A 20,145-nucleotide genomic window follows, 5' to 3' on the forward strand; every position below is an offset into this window, starting at 1 on the left:
CAGAGTCGTCCGCGACTGGACTTAATGGTCAAGGGTTCCTTTACCTTTACCTATGTTCTTTGGAAATGGTACAGTCCCAGAAAAGACTGTACCATATATCCTTATCAGCATTTGAACCAGTTCTAAGTGGATAAGGAAAATGACATTGCGTTCCTTACTACAGTCTGTTCCTAGGGTGTTGTCCTCATTGCAATTTCTTTCTTCTCCTCCATATGGCTATGTCAAGACATCCACCTCAGTTCCGCCATCTTTGTTCCCTCCAATTGTTGTTGGACTACAGTTCCCTGATCACTCATCATGTTGGCTGGGGCTGTTGGGAGTCTAGAAAGCCACAGGCTCCCAATCCTTGCCTTGAAGACAGTTTCTATCTTCCAGTCTTTTAGCTTCTGCAATGAGCTCTTACACCAAAAACCTTGTCTCCCAGCAGTACTTTCAAGGGGTTGGCTACCTGCTTCCCTCAGGAAACTTGACATCTCTTCCTCCTCAGGCCTGTTGGCATATCTTCTTACACGGGAACATTTCCATGATGCTTTTTTGTGTGTGTGGTTTTGTAGGCTGATGCGAAATGGGTTTGCTCGGTGAGCCAATTGTGCCACGCTCTTCTTCACAGAAGGTCAGAGCAAAGCGACATTTTGCCAACTTTTCCGCAGCAACAGGATTTTGTAAACAAACAGCGGCAACTCACAGGCTTCTAGTGAAGCAGGAATCAAATATTTAGGGAATCCTCCAAGATGGGGGATGCGGACAGTTCCTAACCGACACTGCTTGACATCCCTTTCAGTAGCATGACCGAAGCTTGCATTTTTGTTTCAAAATTTATAATTATTATAATGAGGTCTATGGACCCCAGACACTTGTCTCTTTCCCCCTTCTGTGTCCCCTTCTGACACTGCCCTTGGTTCTTGCAGTACTTGAGAGCCAGCTTCTACAAATGAGGCGGCCATTCTTAAGCTATGCAGACAAAGGGAGTGGTTCCCCTAGCAACAGGAACCATGTGGAGGTTCTCAGAAAGCTCTCGTTCTCCCGTTTTCTTTCGACTTAGTGCCTTTTGCACGGCATCTCTCAAACAGAGGAACTCGAAAACTGGGCATGAAACTGCAGCCACCCTTTTTGAAAAACGACTTACTCTACCCAACAAACGGCACCAGCTTGAGAAGGCAGATGTTCTGCAGTCCAAGTGAGAGGAGGGGCGGAAAAAACCCTGTGATGCTAGCTGGTAAGTAAGCTAAGGAGTGCGACTCAGGTTGTTTAGAGAAAGGGAAAAGTTTGTGCCGCTACGTTACTGGATTTTGCACTCATTTTTTCTTTCTTTTTTGATAGCAGGGGGTTGGCACTGAGTTCTGTAATCATGAATGATGGTGGTGGTTTATCTCCATCACAGAGTTTGTTGTGCAGAAGCACTGAAGTGGTGATTGCAGGGCTGAGCATCTGGGCTCGTACTATGTGGTCTCTAGCAAGTCAAAATCTTCTTTTGAATGCAGCTTCAGTTTTGCTGCCCATCAACTTGGAACTGTATGTCACAAGGGTGTTGTTAATTACTGTATACTTCAAAGACTGCTACTGACTGTAGCATCGACATTCGCTCAAGCTGCAGTCCTGTGAATGCTTACCTGCTGGGAGTAATCTTCATGGAACACAGTGGGGCACTCCAGAGTTAATCCCACATAGAGTTATACTATCAGTGTAGCTTTTGAGATCAAGACCACTTGTGGCATGCAAAACCCGAAATTTTTGCATGTAGTTCAAAACGATTCAAAGCAACAAGGCAGGTTAAATTTCCAATTATTATTTTTTTAAAGTGTGTTTGTGTGTTTTACTCCTGGTGCTTATTATTTTGAAAGATAGAATCAAGGTCATATTCAGCATCTATTCCACAAAAATGAACTTGTGGAAATACAGTGACAATCCAGTGGGAAGGAGAGATTTTCAAGCCACGTTCCTTTGATATTTTTGTTAGGATTTACCATGTGAATTTGGCTTCAGTTTCTTCTGCACCAGGCTATTAGAAGTGCGCTGGTGTTAACGTGCTCTCACTGCAGCTCACTGTTATCAGATTTCTTGCCGTGCGAGAGTCCAAGGTAATGCAGCAAACATCTGGCTCCTTAAACAAAATGTACAGTGCCAAATTGATTCAGAATGAAAATTCATGGGGTAGGTGGAAGGCTGCAGAAGGAAGTAAAGCTGTTTTCTAGGCTGTTTGTTAGTGGAGAACCAGGCTTGTGCAAATAGCGTGGGATTCATGAAAAGGACAACTTTGTAGATCAGGTCAGCTGTCCTGTGTGCAAAATGCTAAACTATTTGGCATGAGGAATGCAAGCCAAAGAAAAATGGATTTGGAGCAGGTTGCTGTTTTGATTACTCCTGCCCTGAAGGGAGAAGAGAGGCAGGAATATGGAACACTGCTGAGTTTGGAAAATCGGAAGGACCTGTTTTGAGGGATATATATTTAATGTCCATTCAATATGATCCAGTTTTGAAGCCCCGTTTTTGTTCCTTCTCACATCTACCTTTCTGTGATTCCTCTCTTCCTCCCTTTCCCACCAAAACAGCCATTTTTAAAAATCTTATCTTCTTTATAGTTTCCTTCACAGTTGTGAACCCCTTTCCCCAACCAATTCCAGGACCCTTAGCAAACTACAGTTCCCAAGATTCTTTGGGGGAAGTCATGTGATTTAAATGTATGATATACATGCAGTGCATATCTCAACTTGCCTCATTATAGCACTAGTCCTGCAATATTCAGTTCCAGCTGCAAGCCCTTATTCAGGCACCCCCCCCCAATCTCCCTGACACCTTATTTTGTTTTAGAAGTTGTGTAAAATAATTTCCCTCAGCATGGGCACAATGAGATTTCCAGTTATCTACTTGTCAGCCAGGGACGCGGGTGACGCTGTGGGTTAAACCACTGAGCCCAGGGCTTGCTGATCGGAAGGTTGGCGGTTCAAATCCCCGCGACGGGGTGAGCTCCCGTTGCTCGGTCCCTGCTCCTGCCAACCTAGCAGTTTGAAAGCACATCAAAGTGCAAGTAGATAAATAGGTACCACTCTGGCGGGAAGGTAAACGGCGTTTCCATGTGCTGCTCTGGTTTGCCAGAAGTGGCTTAGTCATGCTGGCCACGTGACCCGGAAGCTGTACGCCGGCTTCCTCAGCCTATAAAGTGAGATGTGCGCCGCAGCCTCAGAGTCGGCCACGACTGGACCTAATGGTCAGGGGTTCCTTTACCTTTACTTGTCAGCCAGTGATCCTTTAATCGCATTGTTGAATGGGTATGAATAATCTGCAGCAAAGAAATCTGCAACAGCTCTGGGAAAAGGGCTCACTTGTCCCCCAGTTCCCCAAACTGCAATAGCAGCAGTTGTGACGTCTTCCTCCTTTCCCTCTAGAGTGTGCCTTTGGTGTTCTGTGCCTGTGGGAGTGTGTAGGGAATTGACTTTGATAATGCCCACATTCTGTGGAGTAGGAACTTTGGTTAGCAAGCCAAACTTCTCACAAAGTAAGTATCCTGGGGCACCAATTAGGAAATGTATTGCAACACGAGCTTTCAGGGAAAAGAGTCGATTCACCAGACAGATGAAGTGGACAGTGGAAGTGTTAGTTGTTAAAGCGAACGTGGACTGAAGAGGACAGTTATGCAAGCAACGTTAAACAATAAAGGAGCATAGCCTGAAAGCAGAGCAATCCTCTGTGAATCAGTAAAGCTGAAGGGAGCAAGAGACTCAATTGTGTGGCACCAACAGGTCCACAGATGTTGATAATTCACATGTACCTAACCAACGAAGCCATCTACTGATCTGCAAGACAGAGCTGTTCCACCAGACCTTTGGCCGAGGCACAGTCTGACCCCCTCCTTCTGTAATCCTCATAGAACTCTAGCCCAATGGTTGCCATTAATTTGATTCTGAATTGATTTTAGAATCAAATTAATGACAACCATTGGGCTAGAGTTCTATGAGGATGTATTTCAATTAATTGTCTGTGATTTTATGTAAACTGTGCTATTTTTACTGTTGTTAGCCATTCTGAGCCCGGCTTTGGCTGGGGAGGGCGGGATTTAAATAAATTATTATTATTATTATTATTATTATTATTATTATTATTATTATTATCTGGGAGGTGCTCCCCATGATCCTTTGCGGTCTCACATTGCGATGATGGGACTATTCTGGGTGGTGGGGTGGGGTGCCTTTTCCAGTCTTGGAGTGTGTTCCTGTTCTGTGTGGGAAGCTGAGCTCCTCAAGTTTAGAAGACTTAAAACCTTGCAGCCATACCTGACTATGTCTACTATAACCGAAGTCTCATTACAGGTCCTACCTGGGTGGCACTGTTGTCTAAACCACTGAGCTTCTAGGGCTTGCTGATCAAAGGGTCGGCGGTTCAAATCCCTGCAACAGGGTGAGCTCCCATTGCTCTGTCCCAGCTCCTGCCAGTTCGAAAGCACACCAGTGCAAGTAGATAAATAGGTACCACTGTGGCAGGAAGGTAAACGGCATATCCATGCTGTCAGAGCTGCCACCCAGTCCCAGCTCACATAGGACCAAGTCCGCCAGCGTTCACTTTATAAGAGTCTTTATTAAGTTACAGGTTTCATTTCCGAACTGCAGCGTGCAGCTCTACACCTTCTGCCCTAGGTCGGCGAAGACCCGTCTGAGTCCCCGCCTCTTGCACACCAGCTTAATACCCTAGCCTTGCTCCACCTCCTTCGCCTCTCCCTACGTCTCTGGGTCCTTCTGCCCCCCTGGGCCTCCTCCCTTCTACTCTCCTCTGACGCTGACCCCCCTGATCCTTCTGCCTCCTTGCGGCGGGCTTTAGGACCTGGCTCACTCTCCGGGCTGCTTACTGCTCCAGCTTCCGCTGCATTTGAACTTGGCGCGCGCGCCCAACTCTCTACTTTCCTCTTAACCGTTGCCTCGCTCTCTGAGGAGGGCGTGACCACCCCTGACTCGTGCCCTCCCTCCTGCTGACAGCCTCCGGAACCCGATGCCTGGCTACCTTCCTCCCTGCTGCTCTCAGTCTTGAGCGTGGGTCCCGACTTCCAGCTGCTGCCGCCCTCAGTTATGAGCGTGGGTCCCGACTTCCAGCTGCTACTCTCTGAATCTCCTCTGTTCCCTTCCTCCTGGGGTGTCCCCCCGGATCCCCCCCTTGCTCTGCTCACTGGGGCTCCCATTTGGGAGTCCTCTGACTCACTGCTTAGGCTTGGAGATCTCGGGTCGTCATCATCACTCATTTTCCCTTCGGATTCCTCCCCCTCGCTCTCTGCTTCCTCCCTTCTCTGCGTCTCTGCTCCTGAACCCCTGACATCCATCCCCCCCTCGAAGCCCCCCCTTCCCCCCTCCCCGCTTTCAGGTGTGGGTGCTGGGTGCTCCATCATCACGGGAGGGAATGCCGGATACAGTTCGCTCCCCGTGGTTGGCCGCCAACTGAAGACCTCCGAGTCTTCCTCCTCGCGGTCGCCGACGTTGACCTGTTCCGCTTCCATCTCTGTACCGCCGTGCTCGAACCCAAGGTCCTCCCCGAACACGTCCATGTCAGTCTCTGCGTCGGTCGCTCGACCTGGCATCTCCAGCCACTTCCGGCGCCATTGCTCCTCCGGTCGATCGTCCCACCAATACGAGGTGTCTGACGCCGAACCCGCCGGCGATCCTTCTGGGGAACGGGTGCTCAGTGCGGGTTCCCCGTCCGAGTCGAATCCATGGAACGTGCTGGAAGAAAGTGTGGGCGTGAACAGCCAGTCGTCGAAGAAGCTCGCTGGCATGGGTCTGTGTGGGAAAAGGGCATGAAACTCGTCCTTGAGCAGGGGTTCCTCCAAAGCGTAGTCTGGCACCCAGCTATTGGCGCTGGCCCGGGTGCCCTCTCTGGCTAGGAGGTATTCGACTCCCTCTTCCCCCCATCTGGAGTCCAAAATCTCCGTGACCTCGTTGATGGGGTCTTGCTGCGTCACCCCTCGCGTCTCCGTCCGCTCCCGGAACAGACTCGGTGCCGTCCCTGGCTCCTGGAATCTGTGAGGTGCCTTGTAGGGAGTAAGCACCGACCTGTGGAACACCGGATGCATTCTGGAACCCTCCGGCAGCGCCAGTCGGAAGGCTACCGGGTTGATCTGTGCTTCGACTTGGTACGGACCAATTTGCTTGTGCCCCAACTTCTTCTTGGCCAGTGACCTGGTCGGCACTGCGTGGGCTGCCAACCAGACCCAGTCTCCCACTTGGATCTCTTCGCCAACCCGCCTGTGCTTGTCAGCTTGCACCTTGTAGGCGTGCTTAGCTAGCTCCAGCTGCCGTCTGAGTTGATCGTGTACCGCCTGCAACTCTGACGCGAACGCGTCCGCCGTCTGTGGTTCTCCGCCCCCCACTCTCTCCCGTCCCGGGAAGGTTCTGGGATTCCTCCCATTGTTGGCGAAGAACGGCGTCACCCCTGTGGACACGTGCTTCGTGTTGTTGTAAGCGAACTCGGCGAGCGGCAGGTAATCCACCCAGGTCGCAGGTTGTTGATTGGCATAGCATCTCAGGTACTGCTGCATGATGGCATTGACCCTCTCTGCTTGCCCGTTGGTCTGCGGGTGTCTTGCTGATGCCAGATCGACCTTGACATTTAGAAAACTCATCAGCTTCTGCCAGAAATTCGAGACGAACTGGCGCCCGCGGTCGGACAGGATAGACCGCGGCAGACCATGCACTTTGAACACGTGATCTATGAACAGTTTGGCGGTTTGTTCCGCCGTGGCCACCTTCGCACACGGAATGAAATGTGCCATCTTGGTGAACAAGTCCACCACCACTAGTACAGCTGTCTTGCCTCTCGAGCTGGGTAGATCCGTAACAAAGTCCAGGGCCACTCTCTCCCACGGTTCAAACGGCGTTTGCAGCGGTTCCAGCAGTCCCGCCGGCGGTTTGTGCACCGGCTTGGCCCTCTGGCAGGTGTCGCACCTCGCAACGTAGTCCGCGACTTCCCCTCTCAGTCTGGGCCACCAAAAGTCCCTTGCGACTAATTCCACCGTTTTTTCCGTGCCAAAGTGCCCGGCCGTGGGTGCGTCGTGCAGCTGCTGCAGTACCCTGGCGCGAAGTTCGTCTCCCGGCACGTAGATGGCCCCTTTACGTAAGAGCAAGCCGTCTCGTATCTGGAACTCGTCGCCCTTCGCCGTGCCCTTGTGCACCTCTGCCATCTTCGCCTGCGCGAAGGAGTCGTCCTGCAACGCCCGCCGCACCGCATCCAGGTCTACTGTGGCTGAAGCGCATGCCCACGCTGTTGGCGCGAAGATGTGCATGGCTGCCGCTGGCGTCGCCTCTTCGAGGTATTGCGGTTTGCGGGACAGTGCATCCGCCATGACGTTGGTGTCGCCTGGGACGTACTCTATTCGGAAATTGAAGTCAGCAAAGAACTCCGCCCAACGTATCTGCCTCTGGTTCAGGAACTGAGCCGTGCGCCAGTGCTCCAGATTCTTGTGATCCGTGCAGACCTGCACCGTGTGCTTGGCGCCGATCAGGAAGTGCCTCCACGCCTTGAAAGCTGCATGAATGGCCAGCAACTCCCTGTCCCAGATGGTGTAGTTCTGCTCCGACTTGCTGAGCTTTCTGGAGTAGAACGCTCCCGGCCTCCAGACCCCCTGTGGGTCCCTTTGCAGCAGGACAGCTCCCACTGCTCTATCGGACGCGTCTGTCTCTACCCGCATCGGTCTGCTGGGGTCGATATGCAGCAGTTGCTCTTCCGACGCGAAGAGACGCTTGAGCGCCTGAAAGGACTGCTCCGCCTGCTCCGTCCAGATGAATTTCTTTTTCTTGGAGCTTAGCGTGTCCGTAATGGCCGCCGTCTGCATCGCGAACCCCTTGATAAACTTGCGATAGAAGTTGGCGAAGCCGACAAACCGCTGGACCTCCTTCCGATTGCGCGGGCTCTTCCAATCCAACACCGCACGAACCTTGGCGCTGTCCATGGCTAGCCCCTTGTCCGACAACTTGTAACCCAAGAAATCCACCTCCGTCGTGTCGAACTGGCACTTCTCCAGTTTGGCGTACAGTCTATGCTGCTGCAGCCTCTTCAGCACCTCCCGAACATCTTGGTCATGGGCTTGCTGCGAGTCGGAGAATATCAGGATGTCATCCAGAAAGCAGACGCACTTCTTGTAAAGGAGTCCCGCCAACACATGATGCATGAAAGCTTGGAAACAGTGAGAACCGTTTTGCAATCCAAACGGCATCACTCTGTATTCGTAGGTGCCCAGAGGCGTGAACATGGCTGTCTTCCACTCATCGCCCTCCCTCATGCGGATGAGATTGTACGCACCTCGCAGGTCCAACTTGGTGAACACGCGTCCCTTGCGCACCGTCGCTAGTAGGTCGTCAATCCTGGGCATGGGGAAATCAGAAGGCTTGGTCATCTTGTTTAAGAGGCGAAAATCCACCACCAGTCTTTTTTGGGGCGTGTCCTTCTTCTTCACGAAGAAAACAGGACTGCCCCCTACTGCCCTGGACTCCCGGATGAAACCGCGCTGCAAATTGTGATCTATGAACTGTTTGAGTTCCTGTAATTCGTCCTCAGACATGGAATACAGCTTCCCTTTCGGCAGCGTCGCCCCTGGTAGGAGGTCAATCTTGCAGTCATATTGCCTGTGCGGTGGTAGCTTGTCAGCCTCTTTCTCGCAGAAGACCTCCAGAAAGTCTGCGTATTTGTGGGGGACTGCTTGCAACGTTCCCAACTGCAGTTGTGATTCCTCCTCCTCTCCCTCCTGTCTGGGCAGGATGCAGTGTTCTGCGCAATAAGAGGAGCCGAAGATCAGCTGTCTCTGGTACCAAGCCAGTGTTGGACTGTGCCTGTCCAGCCAACTCATGCCCAACACAATGGGCGTGTCCGACAGTTGGGTGACATTAAAACTGATGACTTCCCTGTGGTTGCCAAGGCGCATCACCATCGGTGGCGTTTGCTTCACCACCTGCCCCCCTAGCAACTCTCTGCCATCCACTGTGACGACTTGCAGGGGCAGAGTGGCAGGCAGTAGCTGTATAGCGTGCTGCTCCACAAAATCCTGCGCTATAAAGTCTGCGTTGCTTCCAGAATCCACAGAAAGCGGCACTTCGATAGTGACGCCATCGGGTAGCTGGAGAGATGCTGTGAGCTGCACTACTGGTTTGGGTGGGAGGGGGTCCGTGGGTTGCAAGATCGCTGGGGACTGCTTCACTGATGCGTCTGGCTGGGCCCCAGTGCCTCTGTCTCCAGCCAGACATCGTCGTTTCCCTGCTGTGGTTCTCCTTGCTGCGTTGCTGCAGTCACCATTGCTGAGGCTGCAGTGTGCTTGTGGAGCCTCCGGGGACACTCTCTCGCCAAATGGCCTGGATCCTCGCAGATGTAACACTTCCTGTTCCCTCTAGGAGGCTTCGCTTTCACTGCTGTCGGTGCTTGGGCTCTGGCTGCTGACTGAGCCCTTGCACCTCCAACCTCCATCGGTTCCCCTCCCCCTCCAGGCGGAGGTGTGGATTGCGCACGCGCTGCTTCTCTTGGAACGAAAGAGAAACTTCTCGCTGCTTCGCGCCCTCCACGTCCTTCATCTCTGCACCATGGACGTTCTTCCAGCCTCACCCCCACAGTCAGCGCCCTTTGGACCACCTCCTGCGTGCTTCGGGGCCTCTCCCCCCTTGCAATTTCATCCTTGACCGCAGAGCTTAGACCCTCCCAGAACAGGTCTCTGACAGGGGGCGAATCCCGGTCCCACTCTAAGGCACTGACCAGCGCAAAAAAGCGGGCGTGGTACTGCCGGACGCTTGCCCTCCCTTGTTTTAGTCCATAAATCTCCCGTCGGGCAAGATCCACATCAATAGTAGACAAAAAACACGCATCCATCGCTTTGATAAAGGCATCTGCATTCTGAAGCGCCGGATCTTTATCCCTCCACAAATTGCGTAGCCACGCTTTAGCATCCCCATGCAAATGGGATAGTATGAACCCCACTTTCTCTTCCTCATCTCTAAAGTCTTTTGCCAGCAGTTGCAGTGCGCACATTACGTCTGCTCGAAAATTGGGGTACTGTTGTAAATTCCCATCGAAGTGGGCCACAAGCCCTCCTGCTCTCCGTGCCAACCCAACCCCCTCCGGTCTGGGTCCTGGCTGCCCGTGTTTAACCCATGCTTCAAACCTGGCGTGGAGATCTCTGTAGGCGGCTGCCGCATCCTCCTCCCTCTTCTTGGATGCCAGTACCTCCGCGTTCAATTGGGTAACTGCCTGTTGCAGCGCTGCAACTGTCTCTGCTTCCGTCATCTCTGCTGACCGTCGTGAGCTTGCTCCCAAACACCGATCCCCTCCTCCAGCTGCCTCTCTCTCCGCTGCGAGATATCAGGTGTCCGAAGCTTTTGTGTGACGGGTCTTACTGTCAGAGCTGCCACCCAGTCCCAGCTCACATAGGACCAAGTCCGCCAGCGTTCACTTTATAAGAGTCTTTATTAAGTTACAGGTTTCATTTCCGAACTGCAGCGTGCAGCTCTACACCTTCTGCCCTAGGTCGGCGAAGACCCGTCTGAGTCCCCGCCTCTTGCACACCAGCTTAATACCCTAGCCTTGCTCCACCTCCTTCGCCTCTCCCTACGTCTCTGGGTCCTTCTGCCCCCCTGGGCCTCCTCCCTTCTACTCTCCTCTGACGCTGACCCCCCTGATCCTTCTGCCTCCTTGCGGCGGGCTTTAGGACCTGGCTCACTCTCCGGGCTGCTTACTGCTCCAGCTTCCGCTGCATTTGAACTTGGCGCGCGCGCCCAACTCTCTACTTTCCTCTTAACCGTTGCCTCGCTCTCTGAGGAGGGCGTGACCACCCCTGACTCGTGCCCTCCCTCCTGCTGACAGCCTCCGGAACCCGATGCCTGGCTACCTTCCTCCCTGCTGCTCTCAGTCTTGAGCGTGGGTCCCGACTTCCAGCTGCTGCCGCCCTCAGTTATGAGCGTGGGTCCCGACTTCCAGCTGCTACTCTCTGAATCTCCTCTGTTCCCTTCCTCCTGGGGTGTCCCCCCGGATCCCCCCCTTGCTCTGCTCACTGGGGCTCCCTTTTGGGAGTCCTCTGACTCACTGCTTAGGCTTGGAGATCTCGGGTCGTCATCATCACTCATTTTCCCTTCGGATTCCTCCCCCTCGCTCTCTGCTTCCTCCCTTCTCTGCGTCTCTGCTCCTGAACCCCTGACACATGCGCTCTGGTTTCCACCATGGTGTCCCGTTGTGCCAGAAGCAGTTTAGTCATGCTGGCCACATGACCTGGAAAGCTGTCTGTGGACAAACATTGGCTCCCTCGGTCTGAAAGCAAGATGAGGGCCGCAAACCCCATAGTTGCTTTGACTGGACTTAACCGTCCAGGGGTCCTTTACCTTTTTTACCTTTACAGGTCCTGCTGTTGAAAAAGGTGAAGGTAAAGTGACCCCTGACCATTAGGTCCAGTCGTAGCCGACTAGGGTTGCGGCGCTCATCTCGCTTTATTGGCCGAGGGAGCCGGCATAAAGCTTCCGGGTCATGTGGCCAGCATGACTAAGCCACTTCTGGTGAACCAGAGCAGCGCATGGAAAGGCCGTTTACCTTCCAGCCAGAGCGGTACCTATTTATCTACTTGCATTTTGATGTGCTTTCGAAATGCTAGGTTGGCGGGAGCAGGGACCGAGCAACGGGAGCTCACCCCGTTGCGGGGATTCGAACCGCCAACCTTCTGATCGGCAAGTCCTAGGCTCTGTGGTTTAACCCACAGTGCCACCCGCGTCCCCCTGCTGTTGAAAAAGCAGCACCTTAATGAGAGCAGAAGTGACCCTGCCTGAGGAGCTGTGGTACCTCTGGCCTTCCAAATGTTGTTGAATTCAAACTCCCATCAGCCCCAGCCAGTGTGGCCAATGGTCAGATATGATGTGAGTTGTAGACCATCAACTTCTGGAGGGCCACAAGGAACAGCATCCCTGGTTTAAAGAGACGAGTGTTGAAACCTGGAACGTGAGGGATGGATCAAGGGTGGAATATGCCAGCTCAGTCCTGGTTTCCAGCATAATAAACAACTGTTGAAGTTGCAGCATCTTGACAAGAGCAGCAGAAGTGACCTTGTCTAGCTTCTACCTAAGCTCAGTTATTAAGAAAACAATAATCTCCTTAATCAACTATGGTTTCTTAAGCGAGGAATGTTGCATCCAAACTAGCCAATTTCCCTTTGGAAGATACCTTCCCCATCACCCCACTTGCTCCTTATTTTGCGCCGAGCCAAATTGAAAGCATGTTGAAGGAAGATGACTCTTCGGAGTGACTGTCCCAACATTATTGTGCTCAATCTTCCTGAGACAGATATCTGGAGCTCACGGGACCTTCTTTTTAAAAAACAGTATGTGAACTGGAAAAAGCATTTTATTTTAGTTGAGGTTTTGAAGTTCTAATCCCACCCCCCCCCCTCCGCAACATCACGAGAAACAAATTGTCATTGACTGACAGAAACAGCTTACAGAAATTTCTGTAGGTGGCTGGAAGCCAAGGAATTGGAGAATTCGGAGTCTAGATGGAAAGATAATGGCTTACAGGTCTGTTTTCTGGCTTTTATCACTTGCGTATGGCAGGATTGTCATTGCTGAGAGGACTTAAAGATGAAATGATTTACCATCTAGGCTGAATTTATCTCTCGAGAATAAATACAGTTTCCCCAGAAAGGTTGACACCGCAAAGTATAATTATTAGGATAATGTACACAGCTACAGGAAGACACAGTCACACGTTTCAGGTCTTGCCAAAGGCAATCAGAATGCTGCTCCATTCTCCTTTGTAGCTGAAAGTTCAAGTGATCCTGCTAAGTCAGGCACCAGTTGTCTGAGGAAATATAATGTGTTAACTCTCTGTATGCTGTAGAGTACTGTGTTTGCTGAGGAATGAATGAAACCTATCTTGCTGGAAATTCAGTTTCATTCCACCTACATTTATGAGGCAGGATGAGATTCAGAGAAAGAGCTGCTCACGGAACTGGGTGAGGAGGAGGATATGAAGAATTGAAAAAGCTGTGTTATCCAGTTGTGTGGTGTAGTGGTTATAGTGTTGGAATAAGATCTCATTTTTCTTTTGATGCTTCCGTATCTGTGGAGGAGTCCTTGCAGGTGGTAGACCAGTGTACATCATTGGTACACCAATCATTAGTCCTTTGGTTAGTACATTTAATTAGTAATGAACCTACTACCCCAAGCTTTTAAAAAAAGGAAAAAGAGAGGCAGGAAAGTAGCTAATTTTCCTGAGCCCACTTCCCAAATCTGGCCCTATTTGTGCCTCCAGTATTATCATTGGGAGCATGACAAGATTGGAGGCCTCTATCCAAGGGAGTAAGAGATGTCCTTGTTTGATTTTAACCTGGACTAGAGGAAGATTCTGGGCCAGAAATGATGTATCCACTTATTCCAAAATTCAGTCAAATTGTTACAAGCTGGCTGAGCTGATATTATGACCATAATTACAAACTTTGGCGACATTGCTACCTTTAAAAATTTGACTATTATTGCTAAGAGTAATTTACTCTGCAACGCTACACAGATCAATTTTAGCAGTGGGGATTCAGTTTTAGTTGTTGTTTGTATTGTGTTTAAGGAAATATGCATTTTGAAACCTGTGGAGGAATCACGGTGATGAGAAATACTGCCACCAGTCCAAAGCACAGCTTTCGCATCATGGAAATGAAGCTGTTGGGTAGTCGATAAATGCCACACAACTTGGAACATAGTTATTTGCTTGTCTAGTTGAAATGTGGGCGCACATAACTCTTAAGAAAAGAAGTAAAAGCTAGCCTTCTTTGGAATGGTATACCTGCCTTTATTATCCTTCATTGATCAAAATAAATAAAGGCGTTGAATAAATTTAATTTAAATCCAGGTCAAAACAAATTACAGGCATCTCTTCAGATACGTGGGGGTTACGTTCCTGGGTACCACATGTATACATGAAATCACGTATAGTGGGGGGCGTACCATCTACAAAGTGTGTAAAGATGTAAAGGGACCCCTGACCATTCGGTCCAGTCGTGACCAACTCTGGGGTTGCATCGCTCATCTCGCTTTATTGGCCGAGGGAGCTGGCGTACAGCTTCCGGGTCATGTGGCCAGCATGACTAAGGCGAACCAGAGCAACGCACAGAAATGCCGTTTGCCTTCCCGCCGGAGTGGTACCTATTTATCTACTTGCACTTGGACGTGCTTTCAAACTGCTAGGTTGGCAGGAGCAGGGACTGAGCAACGGGAGCTCACCCCGTCACGGGGATTCGAACCGCCGACCTTCTGATCAGCAAATCCTAGGCTCTGTGGTTTAACCCACAGTGCCACCCCTCTAAACCTCTGGAAACTCTTGAAAAGCCCTTTAAAAAACTAGCAGCACTTACCAGACTGACAGTGGTTGCTTTCAGTTTCTTAAGTGCTGGAGGATGATATGGAAACAACAAACTCGAACTGTCCACAGTCCTCAAAAGTCAGTGCAAAGGCTCATGGGATAGCTAGCCATTTTCCCACTCTTCCCACACCATGTTCACAGTTTTCCTGCTCTTCAGGTCGTTTTTGCCCTTTTCACACCTGTTTGCCATTTAAATGTATTGATTGATTGATTGATTGATTGATTGATTGATTGATTGATTTCCCAGTGCCGCATGAATACCTGGTCACGTATGAGTCAAAGGTACCATAAGTGGGGAGACCCGTGTACAGTGGTAACTTGCTTCTCGAACTCAATCCATTCTAGAAGTCCGTTTGACTTCCAAAACGCCCGAAAACTAAAACCTGGCTTCTGATTGGCTGATTGGCCCCTGAAACAATGCCGACAGCCGAAATGGACATTCGGCTTCTGAAAAATGTTCGCAAACAGGAACAATTACTTCTGGGTTTGTGGCATTCGGGAGTCGATTTGTTCATCAACTAAACCATTCAGGAACCAAGGTACCACTGTACACTGGAACCTCGGGTTGCGAATGTGATCCATGAGGGAGGCACGTTCGCAACCCGCAGTGCCGCATCTGCACATGCATGTGACGTGATTCGGCTCTTCTGCTCATGCGCAAAGCACGATTTAGTGCTTCTGTGCATGCGTGAGCGCCGAAACCTAGAAGTAACCCATTCTGTTACTTCTGGGTTTCGGCGCGTCCGTAACCTGAAAAAGCATAACCTGAAGCGTCTGTAACCCAAGGTACCACTGTATATGAAAACCTATCTATGAATTCATGGGGGCTTGAAATGTGTTTTCCTGCCCCCCCCCACTCCATTTAGCACAAACATCATGAATCAAGGAGACCTTGAAGGGAGAAAAGCCACGAGTTTTAACTGGCTTCTCCTTTGTAAATTGAAAAATACTCTTGCACTTTCTGTGAGATCTGGTTTCTTCTTGCGACGGGAAACTTCCCTGTCTGTCACACCCTTACCACAGATTTAATGCATATGCCCCCCCCTCCAATCCTGGGAAATGTAGTCTACCCCTCACAGGGCTACAATTCCAAGCACACCTAAACATTCCACAGATCCCAGGAATCACTGGGTGAAGCCATGGGTGGTATAGATTTTAGTGTCTGAATAGCAACTTCATGCTCTTCTCTGTGTTGATGTTGTGTGAGAGCACAGTCTATTCCCCCCCTCCTTCCTGCCTCCCAGCTCTCTGCAGGAGTCCTTAACTGAAGCACTTGTTTCTGCAGTTTAGCCTTGGTTATATAACATGTTCCAAGTGCAACCTGTGAGATAATCTGAATACGGAAAGAACAGAGTCCTTCATGGGCAGGAGCTGTTTGATTGGGAAAATGCAACTCTCATTTGGTCACTCTGGAAATCTTGCGGGTGTCTGAGAAGCGGTTCTAAATTTAGATGCGCGTGTGTAATTTTGAGTTAGTTTAATTTGGCAAAGTGTTGCTTTTAAATGGGTAAATTTATAGCTTGACCCCAAGATTGGCTATGTCATTGCAGAAATATTTAGCATGGACCATACCAATGATTGCACTGGTGAAATGCCAACATAGCTTGGTGCTATGACAACACTGTGAGGATATTAACATGAGTATTGCAGCTGGATACACAAATACAAGTCTTTACCATGTAGTGGTATTCTGTTATAAACAAGGATAGTGGGATCTGTCAATTCTGGTTTTGTTTTCTGCATTTCCTTGCAACTTTGCATTCTTATTTTTTAAGTCCCCATCAAAATCCACCAGCATGTTACTGTAAATTTATTCTAATATGCACGTTTTTGTTTGTGCCTTTGCCCAATATACACATTTTTTGAAATGCAATTTGCCCTGGTGCATTTTGGCACATTAGTTTCACTAATATGTGCATTTTCACACACACACTTAGCAGCATATACATTCCTAGACACATTATCCAATGGGAAAGTTGCATTGCAAAAACTGGAGAAGTGAGAATTTCGAAGGATGGCTGTGTTTTGCTTTCCATATTACTTCAGAAAGTGTGAATTGGGTAGGTTTGCATTGACATGCAAACTGAATCTAATTTCTTCCCCATCCCTAATTACGTGGGGCTACCTTTGAAGGTGCTTTTGAATTATGGTGCTGGAGGAGACTCTTGAGAGTCCCATGGACTGCAAGGAGATCAAACCTCTCCATTCTGAAGGAAATCAGCCCTGAACGCTCACTGGAAGGACAGATCATGAAGCTGAGGCTCCAATACTTTGGCCACCTCATGAGAAGAGAAGACTCCCTGGAAAAGACCCTGGTTGGGAAAGATGGAGGGCACAAGGAGAAGGGGACGACAGAGAATGAGATGGTTGGATGGTGTTCTTGAAGCTACCAGCATGAGTTTGATCAAACTGCGGGAGGCAGTGGAGGACAGGAGTGCCTGGCGTGCTCTGGTCCATGGGGTCACGAAGAGTCAGACACGACTAAACGACTAAACAACAACACCTTTGAAGGTGACTTGGAAACTACAACTAATGCTGAATGTGGTGGCTAGACTGGTGACTGGGAGCAGCCACTGGGATCATATAACACCACTCCTGAAAGACCTACATTGGTTCCCAGTACATTTCCGGGCACAATTCAAAATGTTGGTGCTGACCTTTAAAGCCCTAAACGGCCTTGGCCCAGTATACCTGAAGGAGCATCTCCACCCCCATCGTTCAGCCCAGACACTGAAGTCCAGCTCCAAGGGCCTTCTGGTGGTTCCCTCACTGCGAGAATTGAGATTACAGGGAACCAGGCAAAGGGCCTTCACGGTAGGGGTGCCTGCCCTGTGGAACACCCTCCCAGCAGATGTCAAGGAGATGAGTAACTATATAATCTTTACAAGATATCTGAAGGCAGCTCTGTATAGGGAAGTGTTGTTGTTGTTGCTATTACAGTCATACCTTGGTTCTCGAACGCCTTGGTACTTGTACATTTTGGCTCCTGAACGCAAAAACCCCAGAAGTAAGTGTTCCAGTTTTTGAATGTTCTTTGGAAGCTGAACATCCGACGTGGCTTCCACGGCTTCCGATTGAGTGCAGGAAGCTCCTGCAGCCAATCGGAAGTCGCGCCTTGATTTTCGAACGGTTTCGGGAGCCAAATGGACTCCTGGAACAGATTAAGTTCGACAACCAAGGTACCACTGTGTTTATTATTATATTTATCTGGCTGGGTTAAAGTGTAATATTTTATTATGTTTTCATACATGTTGAAAGCCACCCAGAGTGACTGGAGCAACCCAATCAGATGGGCAAGGGTACAAATAATAAAATTATTATTAGTAATAGTAGTAGTAGTAGTATCCATACTGTAATAAAAATCTTGCCTTGACCACATAACCTTGCCAGAGAACGCTGTTCCCTAGGTACACACACATGAGCAATCAAGCTCACAGGGAATGGTGAACGAAGAAGCCTCAGATTCCTCTTATCGGAAAAGACTTCTGAAAATGCAATGGGGTTAGAGGGAGAGAGCAAAATAGCTCTATTTCCAACCTACGCTTCTGTACCATAGACAGTAATGGGAACAGTTTTAAAATAATGCCCTATAATCCATGGGGTATAATTAGAGTCCTTGGAATTAAGAATGGGGGTATATATATCCCATAACTGTCACATTGTATTTTCTGTGCTGAATTGTCCTTTGCCAGGGCATACAGTGCAGCCTTGCAGTCTAAGATGTTAAAGAGGAAGATTAATGCATGTGGTTCTCTAACCACCTTTCACATCTTTACAGCTAAACATTGTTTATAGGGATCAACTAGTTCTCTGTCTCTTCGGTTTTATTATGAGGCTGTGTTCAGATCTCCTTTAAAAGAGAGGATGATGGATGATCAACTTTCAACACGAGTGAAAAATGGGCTGCCCCAGGAGAGCAGGTTATAGGGAGAAAAGTTTAAACGATGATAAAACTCAGCCTCCACAAGACAGTAAGATTCTGTCTGTGGAATCAGTATGACTTCTGTTACGTACAGAACTTCCCCCTCCCTTGGCTTGGATGTTTGCTATAGGAAGCCTAGGTGAGCTTTCAGCTCTCTTTGTCCAACAGAAAATGGGAGTGAATTTGTGTTCTGCTTTGGAATGCATCACAGCAGATCATTGAATTGTGTGGTCCGCAATGGGTCTCAGTGCTGTAGCACGGGTTGCCAGTTCCCAGGGCAGGGCAAGTGTTGTGCCCCTTGCTGGTGGACTGGGGGAGTGCGCCAGGGGGGCACACGCAGAGCCTGCCTCCAACAGGCTCCTGGCTGGCTCCCTCTCCCCACCCGCTCACTGGACCAACCCACCTGTTGCCGCACCTCAGCTGCCAGAGCTCTCTGCCTGCATATCCTCAAAAATGTGCACCTGGGGCCATGGCCTCCACATGCTATACCTCTGGTGGGTCTCTACAGTTGAAAGGTGCTGCACCTCTGGAAATAAGGATGCCAGTTGAGGAACTGGTACCTGAGCCCAAAATCTGTAGTCAAATATCTGGAGAATCAGATATTTGAATTTTAGGATATATGAGTATATCGTAAAATTATATACGTATAGTGTGTGTGTGTGTGTGTGTGTGTGTGTGTGTTTGCATATCCTCCTTATAGTTGCACTTGGCTGCATCAGATAGCTGAGATGCTAAGGAGGACCACTCCATTGGCTCACCTGGGGCCATGTACCGTTTGGCTGTTCCTGTCCAAACCCCAAAATAAAGCTGGCCTAGCGGCTTTGTGCTTCCTCCAAGACCCTTTGGGTGTTCCATTCAAATGCCTGGAAACCTTAGAGGATATTTTCCCATCCAGAACTCCCTAGTACAGCTGTGGCGATGTGGGTCAGTGTTTTTCTGTCAACTCAGTTCAGCTGGTCTTTGAGGATGTGCTTAGTTCTAATCAACCAATTGGCCCTGAAAGCAAGCGTTAAAAGGAGCTCCCTGCAAGCCCCACTTTATCTATTTGCAAACTACTTTGTCCTGGCTTGTCTACTTGTGAAAGTTCGTCAGACCACCTTCTAGTTTGCAGAAGGAGCACATCGATCTGCAGGAGTGGCTTGAATCCAAACTGCAGCTTCAGGACAAGACTTGAAACTCGTTACTTGCTGATCAGCTGATTGGCAGTTGCAACAAATCCCTTTGATGTCATCTGACATCATAATAATCTCACGGGATTGCCCAGCGTGTGATCAAACCCATCTGTCAAAGTTGGCCCCAAAGTTGGTGGGGGCGGCATTTGGATCAAGCCTGCCTGCCAGCTCTAGTTCCCTACCCCTGTTGTATACCAAAGGTAAAGGTACCCCTGACCGTTAGGTCCAGTTGCGGACAACTCTGAGGTTGTGGCGCTCATCTCGCTTTATAGGCTGAGGGAGCTGGCGTTTGTCCGCAGTCAGCTTCTGGGTCATGTGGCCAGCATGACTAAGCCACTTCTGGCGAAACCAGAATTGCAGATTGTCCAACCTCCCTTAGGTAAAGGTAAAGGGACCCCTAACCATTAGGTCCAGTCGTGGCCGACTCTGGGATTGCGGCGCTCATCTCGCTTTATTGGCCGAGGGAGCCGGTGTACAGCTTCCTGGTCATGTGGCCAGCATGACTAAGCCGCTTCTGGCGAGCCAGAGCAGCGCACGGAAACGCCGTTTACCTTACCGCCAGAGTGGTACCTATTTATCTACTTGCACTTGGACGTGCTTTCGAACTGCTAGGTGGGCAGGAGCTGGGGCTGAACAACGGGAGCTCACCCCGTCACAGGGATTCGAACCGCCGACCTTCTGATCAGCAAGTCCTAGGCTCTGTGGTTT

At 49.8% G+C, this 20,145-nt stretch overlaps 1 protein-coding gene across 3 annotated transcripts in view; it reads left to right on the top strand.

Moving 5' to 3' along the window:
• The first annotated feature begins 989 nt into the window (after nucleotides 1–989).
• Nucleotides 990–20,145, top strand: part of ANKFN1 (ankyrin repeat and fibronectin type III domain containing 1) — a 250,655-nt gene continuing 231,499 nt past the window's right edge. For all 3 annotated transcript variants that reach the window (XM_082212408.1, XM_082212407.1, XM_082212409.1), the window contains exon 1: nucleotides 990–1,216. The gene's annotated coding sequence lies outside the window, so the exon portion shown is untranslated. The remainder of the gene's footprint in view (nucleotides 1,217–20,145) is intronic.

The sequence above is a fragment of the Podarcis vaucheri genome (assembly GCF_965113315.1).
Source record: "Podarcis vaucheri genome assembly, chromosome: 2".
In the NCBI taxonomy this organism is placed as follows: Eukaryota; Metazoa; Chordata; class Lepidosauria; order Squamata; family Lacertidae; genus Podarcis; species Podarcis vaucheri.